The sequence below is a fragment of the Vulpes vulpes genome, chromosome 16 (assembly GCF_048418805.1).
Source record: "Vulpes vulpes isolate BD-2025 chromosome 16, VulVul3, whole genome shotgun sequence".
NCBI classification, from domain to species: Eukaryota; Metazoa; Chordata; class Mammalia; order Carnivora; family Canidae; genus Vulpes; species Vulpes vulpes.
The window spans coordinates 4464152-4477015 of record NC_132795.1 but is presented as its reverse complement, the minus strand read 5'-3'; positions in this window follow the sequence as shown (position 1 = coordinate 4477015).

Here is a 12864-nt window from a genome sequence, read left to right as displayed (position 1 = left end):
AAGTTTAGAAAGAGACCAGTGGATAAGATTTTGGGATCTTATGATAGATTCTAATACTAAGGCCAAGAAACTAGAATGAAACATAGAATGAAAGCCGTAATCAGAGCAGGTGATTTGCTCTCTTGGTCACTAAATAGCCATTGGCTTCTGGCAACTCATTTTATCCTCTTAGGATCTCAATTTCCTCACCTATAAAGAGGCTTTAAAATTCTGTGGAAATGAACATATGTAGAGACATGGACTCCTACACATCAGAGCAATGAAGGCTGTTGATCTTCACTAGAGTTGGCCAAGTATCAGCGAATCGTGTGTATGTGCATGTGTGTGTTTGTGAGTGCTTGTACATAGGCCCCTGCAGACATGAGACGTGAGATAAATTATAGGCAAACTCTATAGTTTGTCTATTTGCAATGAGAAATCTTTGTCTTTAAATGGTTGGTCTTAAAATCTCCTTATGAAGACAACACATTGCAGAAATGATTCATGTCATTTGCGTGTCTGAGTTGGGGGCAAGGAGTGTCTGATAAACCGTGTCTGTCTTGGTCAGCCCTTTGCAGCCACTACTGCCCTTTTTCTTTTCCTTGCTCATTAGTTAATTTAGTTGTTATCTTAAAAAAATAATCCACTTTACTTTGTTTGATGTTCTTCTTTTTGTTTGGTTTGGACTCATAAGACTGTTGAAAGGGGAGGGAGTCTAAAGCTCATCTAGTCCAACCCTCTTATTTTATAGATGAGAAAACTAAGGACCAGAGAGGGGTAGTGACTTGTCCAAACTTAAATAGTCAATTTGTAGCAAATTTGGAACTAAAATTCCAGCCTGACTTCTTGTTGGATGCCTTCTCTGCTCTGTGCCTTTCAGGGCTCGCTATAAGATGTATCATAAATATCATTTTATATGGCTAGAGAACTTTACAATTTTCAAAACACTGTCATATATATCATTTCACTGAGGTCTTATATAACTCCCCATAAGATAAACTCAGACATTGTTGTCTGTAATTTGGCTGAAGGAGAATCCTGAAATTCACTTGTCCACGCTCACATGATCAGTAAATGTTAGAAGTGTCAGGAGAAGCTGCTCTTTCTGGCTCCAGCTTCCTGCCCTTGTGTTGCTCCATGATGTGGCAAAATAATGGATGAGATAATAATGATTTATTTCAAGAACCCAAAAGCAACTTTAAATTTCCCTTGTCGATATATATATTTTTTCAAACTATCAATTTCTCACATCCGAAGAATTTCCCCTTGGCATATTTTGCACTGACCCTATGCGATCTATGTGGTGGTGAGGAGAAGCAGACGAACACTTGAGGTGTGAACAGCACACCTCTGTAAAAACCGTTTTGTGCACTGTGCAGGGATCAGAAATCTTAGCCTTGTGATGCTAAGCAGTGCTGCTAATGAAGCCCTAAGGCCTGCAGAGGTATGAAAAGAAGAGTGTGAAAACCATAAGTATTTAGAAGAATAAGAATGGAGAAAAGGAACCCGGGAGACAGAGGTTGAAGAAGAGGATCCAAAGGTGAGAAATGGGTTTTGTGCCACCAGCCATTGCCTGGAGGCACCTGAGGGGTGGGAAGATAAGCGTGTCAGAGGCTCAAAGTTGGCATTTGGAATGACTCCTTTTCCTAGGTTATTGTTGATCGGTGCCCTCTCCATCTGGGGTGACCCACTGTAGTAGCCCCCAATATTAATGACTCTTCATTGGGGTTCTAAGGGCCCCGGTAGACATGGCCAACATTAACAAGAACAGTTAATAGTTATTAAGATGAGCTCATAATGACAAAGCTGACATTTATTGAGAGTTTACCAAGTGCCAGGCACTTGTTCCAAATACTCTAGGGGTATTAATGCAATGAATGTTCACAACTCCATGAAGTAGTTTCCTTTCACAGATGGAAAAATTGATGTGCAAAGAAGTGAAGTATTTTTTGCTCAAGGTCACACAGCTAGTCGTTGGCAGAGTTGGGATTCAAACCAGAGTCCTTGGGATTAATCACCAGGCTACACAGGTAAATGTCGAGTAAATATTAAATGGTACTAGAAAAGATTGATTACTTGGCCCTCTAATGACATCATAGCTTGCTAGGCAGGCTGCTGTGTTCTCTGCTTGAGGTGCGAACTCTGTGCCCAACTGCAGAGTCAGCCGAGGAGGGCTGACTGTGGAGACTGGCCATTCCACACCCAATGTGTCAGTTCTCTGTGTTGCTGTGAAAAGCACCTGCTGAGGGCTCTGCAAACTACAGCCTCCCTCCCCGGTGAGCTGGTCTCTACAGGAATGAGAATATGCGTCTCAAGGGAAGTGTGCTGCTGGGTGTGGGTGTGGCATTTCCCGGCACTTCACCTCTGGGTTCCAGGGACATGGGGAATTGTGGCCATAAAAGATAGAGGTAGAATCGGTCCTGGTATGTGTTAGAATCAGGCCAGGGTTATTGGCAGCTTTCTGTGAAGGAGGAAGAAAGGGATTAGGAACAAGAGTAATTCTCTGTCCTCACTGATTTCAGAGGCTATTTACTTGCAAGTGTTTCTGCAACTTCTCTTCCCCATTTCAACAAATTTACAGTGGAGGGAAGAGACTTGCTCCATGGTGACTCCAACAAGAGAGTCCTTCAGAACATGACGCTGCCAAGGTCAGGAAGTGGAACACATGCCCTTCTTCAAGGCAGTTCTTTTTTTTTTTTTTCCCCCTCATCACATCAGCGGTCATGCAGGGAAAAGGGCCATGGACAGGTCCGGAGGCAAGTTTAGTGGTGGGAAATAGTCATAGCCTCCAACATGTTGCAGCTTGTGATCAGAACAGCTTGAAATAGTCTGTTTCATTAAAACAGGGGCCGGGCGTGGAGTGTTGGCTTCTGAGTGCTTGGCTTGAGGAAGGTCAAGTAGAATCTATGCCATTGCTTCTGCTGCAGCTGTTATAAGTCATTATAGGAACCATGAAGGCAATTAAAGAAGAACAATAGGACCAAAAACAAGTGGAAATCATCTACTCTCAGGGTTAGAACATGCAAGTTTCTCTTTGTTCTTCCAGGATGATTTACCATTTTATAGGTTATAGGTCTGTGATGATGCTGAATATTGTTTGGACCTATCTAGCCGCCTGGCTCTTTTAGAAGACAATTGAGGTGGAAATACTCTTTAATTCATCCCTATGAAGACTCTTCCAATTAAAAATCAGCCAAATAAGCAGACAACCCCATAAACCAACATCTAAAGAGTCTGAATATCACCCTCAGTAAAATCCCAATTTGTGAAAACAGGCATTTGGAAATTTGTGTTTTTCAAATTGAAAGGAGTAGAAGGTGTGAATGTTGTTTGGCAAATCCAGGGCATTGCTATTAGCTGTAAATATTAAAAACGTTCAAAAAGTTTACTTTCCCCTTTGAGTACAGCTATGCATGAAGGGGCAGAAAGCTGCTCTCCCCTCCCCCAGGGTCCTGTTTATAAGTGACTTCAACAAAAGAGGTGCCCCTTGCTGCCCAAAGCCTAATGGGCTGCTCTGCTGCTTTTAAGTCAGCACGACATAACACAGCTGGATGGTGGCTCACTTAGGGCAGGGTCTCTGCTCACTCATGGCCCCTGGCTCTTCCTTTGATGTGCCCACTTTGGGAAGTGCTAATAGGAGCTATTAAAACCACTGGGGTGAGGGTGGAGGCTGAGAGGGATGTGACAAGCTAAACAACTATGTGGCAGCTTGATGCTTAAAAAGAAGTGGAAGTGTAACTGACCCCGGACAAGGACCAGTGGTTGTTGCTGACTGTTGGAACTCTAGAATTAGATCTGGTTCTGTCTGAATGACATTCTCTGCCCCACACTGAAATAGGTGGATGGCACCATCAGGGGCAGAGAAAAGCCAGCAGGTTCATAAGCCAGAGTGCTTGTGATAGATCCTGGTGTTTCTCCAAGAGATTTGTGGGACTGAATGTCTCAGGGTTTTTACTGTTTGGAAAGCATCCATGTGGGAGAGGTTGGCTTCCTATCCCACTGGATGCTGGTGCAGCATGGGAACACTTGGGTACTCACACGGCTTTGCCTGCTCTGTCTGTTCTGACAAGGGGAAGGTCTAAGACTTGGGATGCTGAATTTGGTTTAAGACCTGGGAGGACCTGAAGTTCCTCTGCATTCCAGAAATGGAAGCTCACAGATCGTTACTGTCTTGGTGATGTACGCCTGAGCATAGATGGACAGGAACTTGGGGTCTCTCCCAGTTCTAGCAGAGGGAGAAGTTGGGGAACAGTCTCTGCACCTGCTTCCGGGCCAGGAAGCCTCCTTGCTGGCTCCTCTGGATCCCTGGCTACATCACATAGAGATCTAGAACTGTGCATAAAGGTGGCCTCTTCTTACCATTTCTCATGCTGCAAATAATTGCTCCATCTTAGCTCTATGTATTTCAATATCTGGTAGAAAAAGGCTTAAATTAAATCCCATATAGAAAGTAAGTCTACCAATTTTCTGAAAATTGAATTCAACTAAGGTGTTATATAACAGCTAAACTATAACTGAACCACATTTAAAAAAATCTAATGAATTAATTCGAGTTAGAACTAAGGCAGTGCTGTTTTTAACTTTTTATTTTGACATAATTGGATTCTTTGAGTAAAGTTGCAGGAATAGTACAAGAGTCTGCCCAGGTCCCTTTCATCCTTTGTCTCCAAGTGGGAACATTTTACCATTTGTGTTTTCTATCTTCTGCTTTCTCTCTCCATCTTTCCCTCCCCATCTCCCCCTCTTGACTGTTTAAGAAAAAGTTGCAGCCTTGATACCTCTTTATCCATAAGTCCTTCTAAAAATAAGGATATTCCCTTACATGAACATAGTACAGTTATCAAAAGCAGAAAATTAATATTAAAGCAATACCATTATTTGATCTCTAAACCATATTCCTATTTTGCCGGTTGTCTTATGGATGTTCTTAATAGCAAAATAAAATTTCAAATCATGCATGGCATGCAGCTGTAATGTCTCCTTAGCCCCTTTTATTTGGGGATAGTTTCCTAGTCTTTCTTCAAAGCACCCCATGTATACAAACATCTAGAGTAGATTAAAGGAGACGATCAAGATATGGTGGCAACTACCAGCTTTCCTTTAATCTTTAGAATATAATTGCATAGTAATAGCATTTTTAGTTGGATACATGGTCACCTATTTGAAGACTGCATGTCCCAGTCAACCTCTAGAGGTGACCATGTGACTAAAATCGAGGGCAGTGGGAAGTGAGTGGAAATAAGGTGTGCAGTGTGGACAAAGATGTGCTTGTGGTGGTGGGAGCGCTCTCTTGGACCATGAGACTGATCAACACGATATTCCTGATAGCTGCAAAGCAACCATACCAGGCCTTGGTGATCTATCAGAGTACCCGTTCTACTTATTCCTCTCAAATATTTAAGGACTTAAAAAATAACCCCACTAAAGTGTTATCAGACCTCAGGAAATTGGTAATAAATCTTAATTTTATCAAGTATCCATATCCTGTTTTTTTTTTTTTTAATGAGAAAACTAAAATTCCACTAAAAGTTGTTATTTTGGGTCTCTTTCTCATAGCATTTGCACTACTAACCTGACCAATGGAGTTGTCTAAACCCTATTGAGGGACACCTGGGTGGCTCAGTGGTAGAGCATTTGTCTTTGGCTCAGGGCATGATCCCGGGGTCCTGGGATCGAGTCCCACATCGGGCTTCCCTGTAAGCAGCCTGCCATCTCCGACTCTCTCTCTGTGTCTCTCATGAATAAATAGTTAAAATCTTAAAAAAAAAAAAAAAAAACTATTGGAGGAATTGTTCAAATTTCCTGGAAATATTTCTACCAGAGGAGGAAGAAAAAAAAAAAAAGCACAAGAGTTAATTTGGTAACAGCATAGCAAAGTAAGCTTGTGCAGAAATTTTTTGTTGGTAATTTTATCAAGAGTGGAAAATTTTGCCCCCTTTTATGCTTTTACTTAGTTTTTTTTTTGTTTTGTTTTTTTTTTTTTTTTTTTTTTTTAGTCATATTTTCTCATTTGCATTGGTGTCAGTCAAAGCTGTATTCTCTGTGAAATTACAAAAGTGGCTTTGTTCTGCAAGTTTAAGGTCCTGGATGCATTTGAAGTGGAGATCTGCCCCTGCAATTTCCACATGTTGGCATCAGGTGGCAATAGAGTTATATAGGTTCTGAGCAGCCTGGGCAACAGGGGTTTAACAGGTGACCCCTACTGAGTTTCTGAGCTAAAACATTGGACAAAAACACAATATATTGATTTTAAGAATGGCAATACAGACTGAAGAAAATGAACTCCATAGAAAATACAAGACTTTATGTACATTTTTCCCATGTACTTGAGCATGACTAAGCTAAAATTGTGGTCTTGATGTTAAACCTGCGAAGACTTTCTTGTTTTCTATTTCTCACAGGACCACTCTTAATACCCATTTCTCTTAATTACTTTCTTCAAGGAAGGGAGTTCTTTCTTTCTCATAGTCTAGACAAAAGTAGAGCCTCACTGGTCAATTAACGTGACCTAAAATTAAATGTTTTTCTTTAGTTTCTTGCTAAAATTCTTTTCTTATTCCTAAATATTTAGGAAGAGGGAAGAAATCATAAATAGTACCTTTTTAAACCTATTGCAATTTTGTGTTCATGGGTTAAACTACATATGGTATTTTGTCACTTAGAATTCTTTCCAAATTTCCCCCTCCCCAAACACCACACCTGCTTGACGTATTCTGCACACAATAGTTTTATACCTAATTAACATTCTTGTTAATATCTGGGTTATCAGAGCTAACATCCAGAAGGAAGGCAGAAAACTGAACCAAAGCGAACAAGATTTGGATTAGTTTTTGTTACTGGAATAAAGAAAAGTAATCTCATGCATTTTCTTCTTTCCCACCAACAGGGGATACAGACAGAATGGGGGGGGGGGGAGGTAGTTCTGTATCTTTAAGCAAAGATGTGAAGAAGCCAGGAGTATTTTGGCGATAAGGGAGGAAAAGTCTGGTGTAATGATGTTGCATGATCTCTGTCCTGTGGGCGTTATGTCAGTGTAGATGCTATTAGGCCCATTTTCTCCCTGATGCGTTTTATTTGGAATTATCAGTATCAGTTGGGCTAGAAATAGTTATAAATGCTCATAAGTTTGGGTCCTGAAATCATTGCAGGAAATTAGAAAATAAAATGTGAGGGTCTTTGTCCCACCAGGGGGTAAAATGGTCCGTGGAAAGTTACTTCTGGCTATAGTAGATTGGGGCCTACAGCTCTAACCACAACCTCCATTATGATCTCTTTTGAGCCTTTTGTTCTCTTTCTATACAGACTGCAATAAAATGAAGAAGCATTGCACACACACGTCTATATATGCATCAGTGTAATTCATAGCTTTATTTACATCAAGGAAATATATAAAAGATGTGACCCAAAATAAAATGAACTATTCGCTTATGAAACATTTATTGAGCACCTACTGTGTGTCTGATACTGTATCAGGTGATGTGCGATCAAAGAAAAAAATACAGTTTCTACTTCTACGCGTTCATGGTCTCCTCCAGCAATACCCATTTTATTTTATTTTGCTTTTTAATTTTTAAGAGTGTGTATGTGTGCGCATGTGCACATACACACACATACACAGGCACGTCATGGGGAGGGGCGGAGGAAGAGGGAGAGAGAGAATCTCCAGCAGGCTCCATGCTCACCACCCTGACATCACAACCTGAGCTGAAATCAAGAGTTGAGCCACCCCGGTGCCCCCATGTAATACCTATTTTCAAGTGTAGAGAGTAGCCTACTGAGAGACAAAAAATGTTATTGAGGTTGTTGGCTTTCCTTTAATTCTCGATTTTTAAGGGTATGAATCACTGAGCCATGTCACAACTGCTTAGTCTTTGCTAGAATTTCTCTTTAGTACAGAAAAGTTAAGAGAAAAACTCTTAGAGCGTGGCACTGAAACTCACCTGCTGTGTGGCTCATACCCCAGGATGGGCAAGTTTCTGGAAATGGCAAATCCACTTAGAAAAGGAAGCAATTTCCCTAGGATACTTTTTGCCCCTGGATAGGACAAATCTGACAGAAGCCTCTCACCCTGGGTTCTCCACCCCCTCCTAAATTCTTTTCCATATAGTAATACATTTAGCAAAGCTCACAGCAGTGCTAGGAAGTATTATGTCTATCCTCATTTTATAGATGAGAAAACCGGTGCATAGTGTGCATTAGTCACTTGTCCCAAGGTTACACAGCTAGTAAGTGCTGGCCAGGATCCAAACACAGACAGTGGGGCTCCAGGATCTGCATTTTGAACAACTTCTCTCTATATTTATGGGTTTTTATTTTATTTTATTTTTTTAGGGAGAGAGAGAGTGAGAGAGCCCATGGACAGGGGGAGGGGTAGAAGATGAGAGAATTTTTAGAAAAGATTTTATTTATTTTAAAGAGAGAACAAAAGTGAGGGGAGGAGGAGGAGAGAGCAGGAGAGAGAAAGAATCTTTTTTTAAAAGGCTTTGGTTTAGAGGGGGGTGGTGGGGATCGGGGCAGAGGGAGAGGGAGAGAGAGAATCTCCAGCAAACCGAGGACTCCATCTCACAACCCTGAGATCACAACCTGAGTTGAAGTCAAGTGTTGGAGGCTTAATCAACTGAGCCGACCAAGCACCTCCTGTATTTCTGGTCTTAAGTAAGGGGTGAGAGGATGCTCACGATAAGAAACATATCCCTTATTTTGGAATTTCACTTCAGTTCCACTGATTAACTCAGATCAGCATACCTAGGTGGTGGCTTAGACACTAGGGACTCAGAATTCCCATGAACTTAACTTTGGAGCAGGGGAGATAGACGTACTCGCAGACAGCTGTGCCGAGAGGCAGAAAGCAACCAGGGCTGGGCAAAGCTGAGAGTATGCCCAGCACAGAGGAGGAAGCAAGAGCGATTTTGTCCTATCTTTGTGTTGGAGGATCTTACTTGGAGATAACTGTTGGTTCTATCTGTGTTTAATAGAATTTCTGTTGCCTCTACTATTTGGGATGGGCAATTCTTGGTTCTGTTCTTGTTGGATGGTCTTCCCCCTCCATCATTGCCTAATAACAGAAGGGCTAATGTCTATCAGCAGTCAGCAGATTAACAGATTTGTGCTTGGGTTGACATTTCAGTCATCAACCTCATGGCTACCACTTTATTCTATCATCTTCATTTGACCCAGAGAGTTTCAGGACATTCATCCCATTGTCGGGTGCTTGTAAACTGGCTTTTTGACTTACTCATTGAGATTGAGCTCTTTTGGATGGAAGCCACAGACCTAGCCTAGGACCAGGCACTCACATAGTAGGTACTCAAAAGCAAATATTTATGAAATGAATATGAGGCCAACAACCCTGTCAGTGAGGAAAAATAGCTCCTTACCTGCTTGTCATATTGCCCAGTCCAATGTACTTTTGACATCTTACCCTCTTAATGAGGACAGAAGCTGTTCATTAAATAAATTAACCATTAAGTTGAGAACACGAATGTCAATATAGACACAGGCTGTTAATTTGCCAGTCACTGATCATCCGGTGCCCGAAGGCCCTCAGATCCTGCACGTATGTTAAACAGCAGGCAACTGAAGCATGGCTGGGAGGGACTCCACCAACAGGGGCCTTGTGCAATTTGATAGGATTGTCCAAAATGAGATACTCTTCCCTCTTGAAAAATGGTTGCTCCGTGGCATCAACATTTGAAGCCGAGTAAGTGATTAGGCCTATCTCTTCCCTTTTGAGTATCTTATTTCCATTTTAAAATAGATTGTACTATTTCTTGCTTGTAATTTGGGCTAATGTTGCCTTGAAATAAGAAGGTGATAAAGAAAAGGGGAAGAAATCTTTGATCATTCGTCATACTGCAGAAAATCTGACAGTGGCTTTTATTAACAGATGGAACCCCAGAGAATTTCTCCGCCTGATCTTCCCCTGGTGCTCTGTCTAATTGAGTAGAGGAAAACAGCTTAGCGGGGACCTGGACAGCTGCCGAATGAAGCCATTGGCATTTCAGTGAGGCTAAAATCTCTGCCATGCTCTGAGGTTTTTGTTTTTTTCTGTTTTTTTTTGCACGCTGCTCTTGCGGGCTGCTGAGGCCTACATAGCAGTTGAAAGCGGATGGTGCTGGTGAGATGGGGTGGCAAAAGCACTGGTAGGGGACCCGGGAGACTTGAGGTGCAGCTGGTTCTGCTGCAATCAGTTTTGAGAATTTGGAGGGAGTCCTTCCCTGGGCCTCAGCTTCCATGTTTGTAACATGCATGGATCAGAGTGGATAATCTCCTGGGTCTTACTCAATTCTGACATTTAGTAAGTCCTTCTTGCCATGGAGAAAAGACAAAAGGAGCTTAAAAGCATAGGTCTGGAAAATTCTCGCTCGGGAACATACACAACTGTTATCCTAGAAACGGAATTTTTTCCAAGTGTGTTTGGCCAGTAGGAAGGCATGGGGAGGCCAGAATATGAAAATGTCTTTGGAAGTGCATTTGGGAAACTGTTCATCTTCCTCCCCCTTTCTCGTACCCACTCATTCCCCACACAAATGCTAAAGGAATCCACCTAAAACACGGACTCACTAATGCATTATTTTTCCTTCTGAACTGTAAGTGCTGCCAGGGCAGGGACTACATTTGTCTTGTTCAGGGATGTATCCCTAGTACTACAGCACGATGCCTTGCCCAAGACTGAGGCTCTGTTAAAACTTGTTGAATGAGGGCAGCCCGGGTGGCCCAGCGGTTTAGCGCCGCCTTCAGCCCAGGGCGTGATCCTGGAGACCTGGGATCGAGTCCCGCGTCGGGCTCCCTGCATGGAGCCTGCCTCTCCCTCTGCCTGTGTCTGTGCCTCTCTCTCTCTCTCTCTCTCTCTTTCTGTGTCTCTCTTGAATAAATAAATAAAATCTTAAAAAAAAAAAGTAAAAAAAAAAGTGTTGAATGAATGCATGCATGTTGGAAGTTTTTTAGTAGTTAACTATTGAGTTCAATTTCCAAATTAAAACTTAATACTTTAATCCATAAATACCTTCATGATTTTGTCCCAGTCACGACTCTATCTCCATCTGATACAACCCACCTGAATATATTCTTCCCTCCAAATGTGCTGCATCGTCTACGTATATTATACTATATTCTCCTAGGCTATGGCAGTATCGATCATTTCTGCATCTCTGTACGTGTTATGTTTGCCACGGATGCTTTTCTCTGAGTGCTCTTCTAGTTAACCAGTTCATCAAAACTCATATCATATCCTCTTTACTCTGGAAAGCCTTTTCTGATCTCTCTCCCCATTACAATTTAAATGTGTTCTCACCAGGTTTCTGTGCTATTCAACGGATACCTCTATCCAACTACTTATCATGATATTGTGCCATTATTGCCATTCCTGGCCTGCTGCCTAGAATATAGGAGGTGCTCATTTAATGTTGGCTTAATGAATGATCCAGTGAGTTAAGCTCTCAGCCTCCGTTTCAGGCTCATGTGTGTCCACATTTTCTCTTTTCCTTTCATGCACGAGGTCCAAGAAGAGCCTCAGCTTTTTCTTTGTCCGAGGGTTCTTCTGGCCCTCAATACTTGGCTATAGAGCACGAGTCCATTTTCACCACCCATTCCTTTTTGTTGGCTCAGTGAAAAGGCCGCAGGCTCTTTTTGCATTATGTATTGACCATTTCATGGAAATAGAAGATAAAACTAACAAGCTGATTCTAGAAACTCACAGTGGCTTTCACCCTCTCTCCTCTTCTTCCCTTTATGTGATGATAACTGGAATCTCAGCTAGACTTTTACCCTCTGATTTACGCTCAGAGTTGGAGTTCCCCAGTCCTTTTCATGCCTTTGACCTCACCTTCAGATGTCTTAATGAACCCCAGCCTCTGTGATTGGTGCCTCTTGGGGCTGAGGATATATGGTTGAGGCTGTCTATTGCTGCATAGCAAACTAACCCAAAACTTAACAGCTTAAAATAATAAAAAAAATATTGTCTTGCAAAGTTTCTGAGGGTTATGAGTCCAGAAATGGCTTGGTTGTATGGTTTTGGCTCAGGGTGTCCTATGAGCTGTCACACTAGTGGCTAGGGATATAGTCTCCTCTGAAGGGTCCTCTTCAAGCTCCTATTCACAGAGTTGTTGGCAGGCCTCAGTTCTTTGTAGAGTCCTACACTGAGATCCCCGTTTCCTCACTGGCTGTTGGCTAGAGACTTCCCTCAGTCCCTTGCCATGTGGACCTCTCCATAAGGGAGCTCACAATATGGCAGCCGGCTTCCTCAGAAGTGACAAATCATCACTTCTGCCATATGTTATTGGTCATACAGACTCAGCCCTGGCCCAGTGTCAGAAGGGACTCCACAAGAAGCTCTGGTACAGTGTCTAGGGGACTCCACAAGAGTGTGAATACCTGGCAATGGTATTCACATTGGGGGCTGCCTGGGGGCTGTCTTGGAGGCTGGCTGCCATAGGCAGAGTTGAGGCATTTTGTCTCAGTGGGAAGTAGCATTTTTGAGAACCTCCCAGCCGGATGGTTCTCAGTTCAGATGGCCTCTGGTGCATTTGGGAATGATTTTTCTCTATGCATTTCTTTATTGATGTTTTGGAGTTTAAATCCAAACTCTTCTTTACAATTTTAGATACATCATTTCAGCTGATACAGCTTTTGACTATTTGCAGGAAAGATGAGCATCCCATACAATTAGGAGTGTAGAATGCAATCTTGGCCTTAAGCCATCATGTTTCCTAGACTCCAAATGGCAGATTAGAATAAAAGTTTCTAATTTTTGCTTTATAAGCAAGGCATTATTTCCTGCACACTGAGGGTGGGTGTCAGGAGGGCAGAGAAGTGTCTAAGGCATGCTAAAATGATAGATTGTGTGTGTGTTTTTTTTAAATAAAATCACCTGCTTTGTGGTTACTT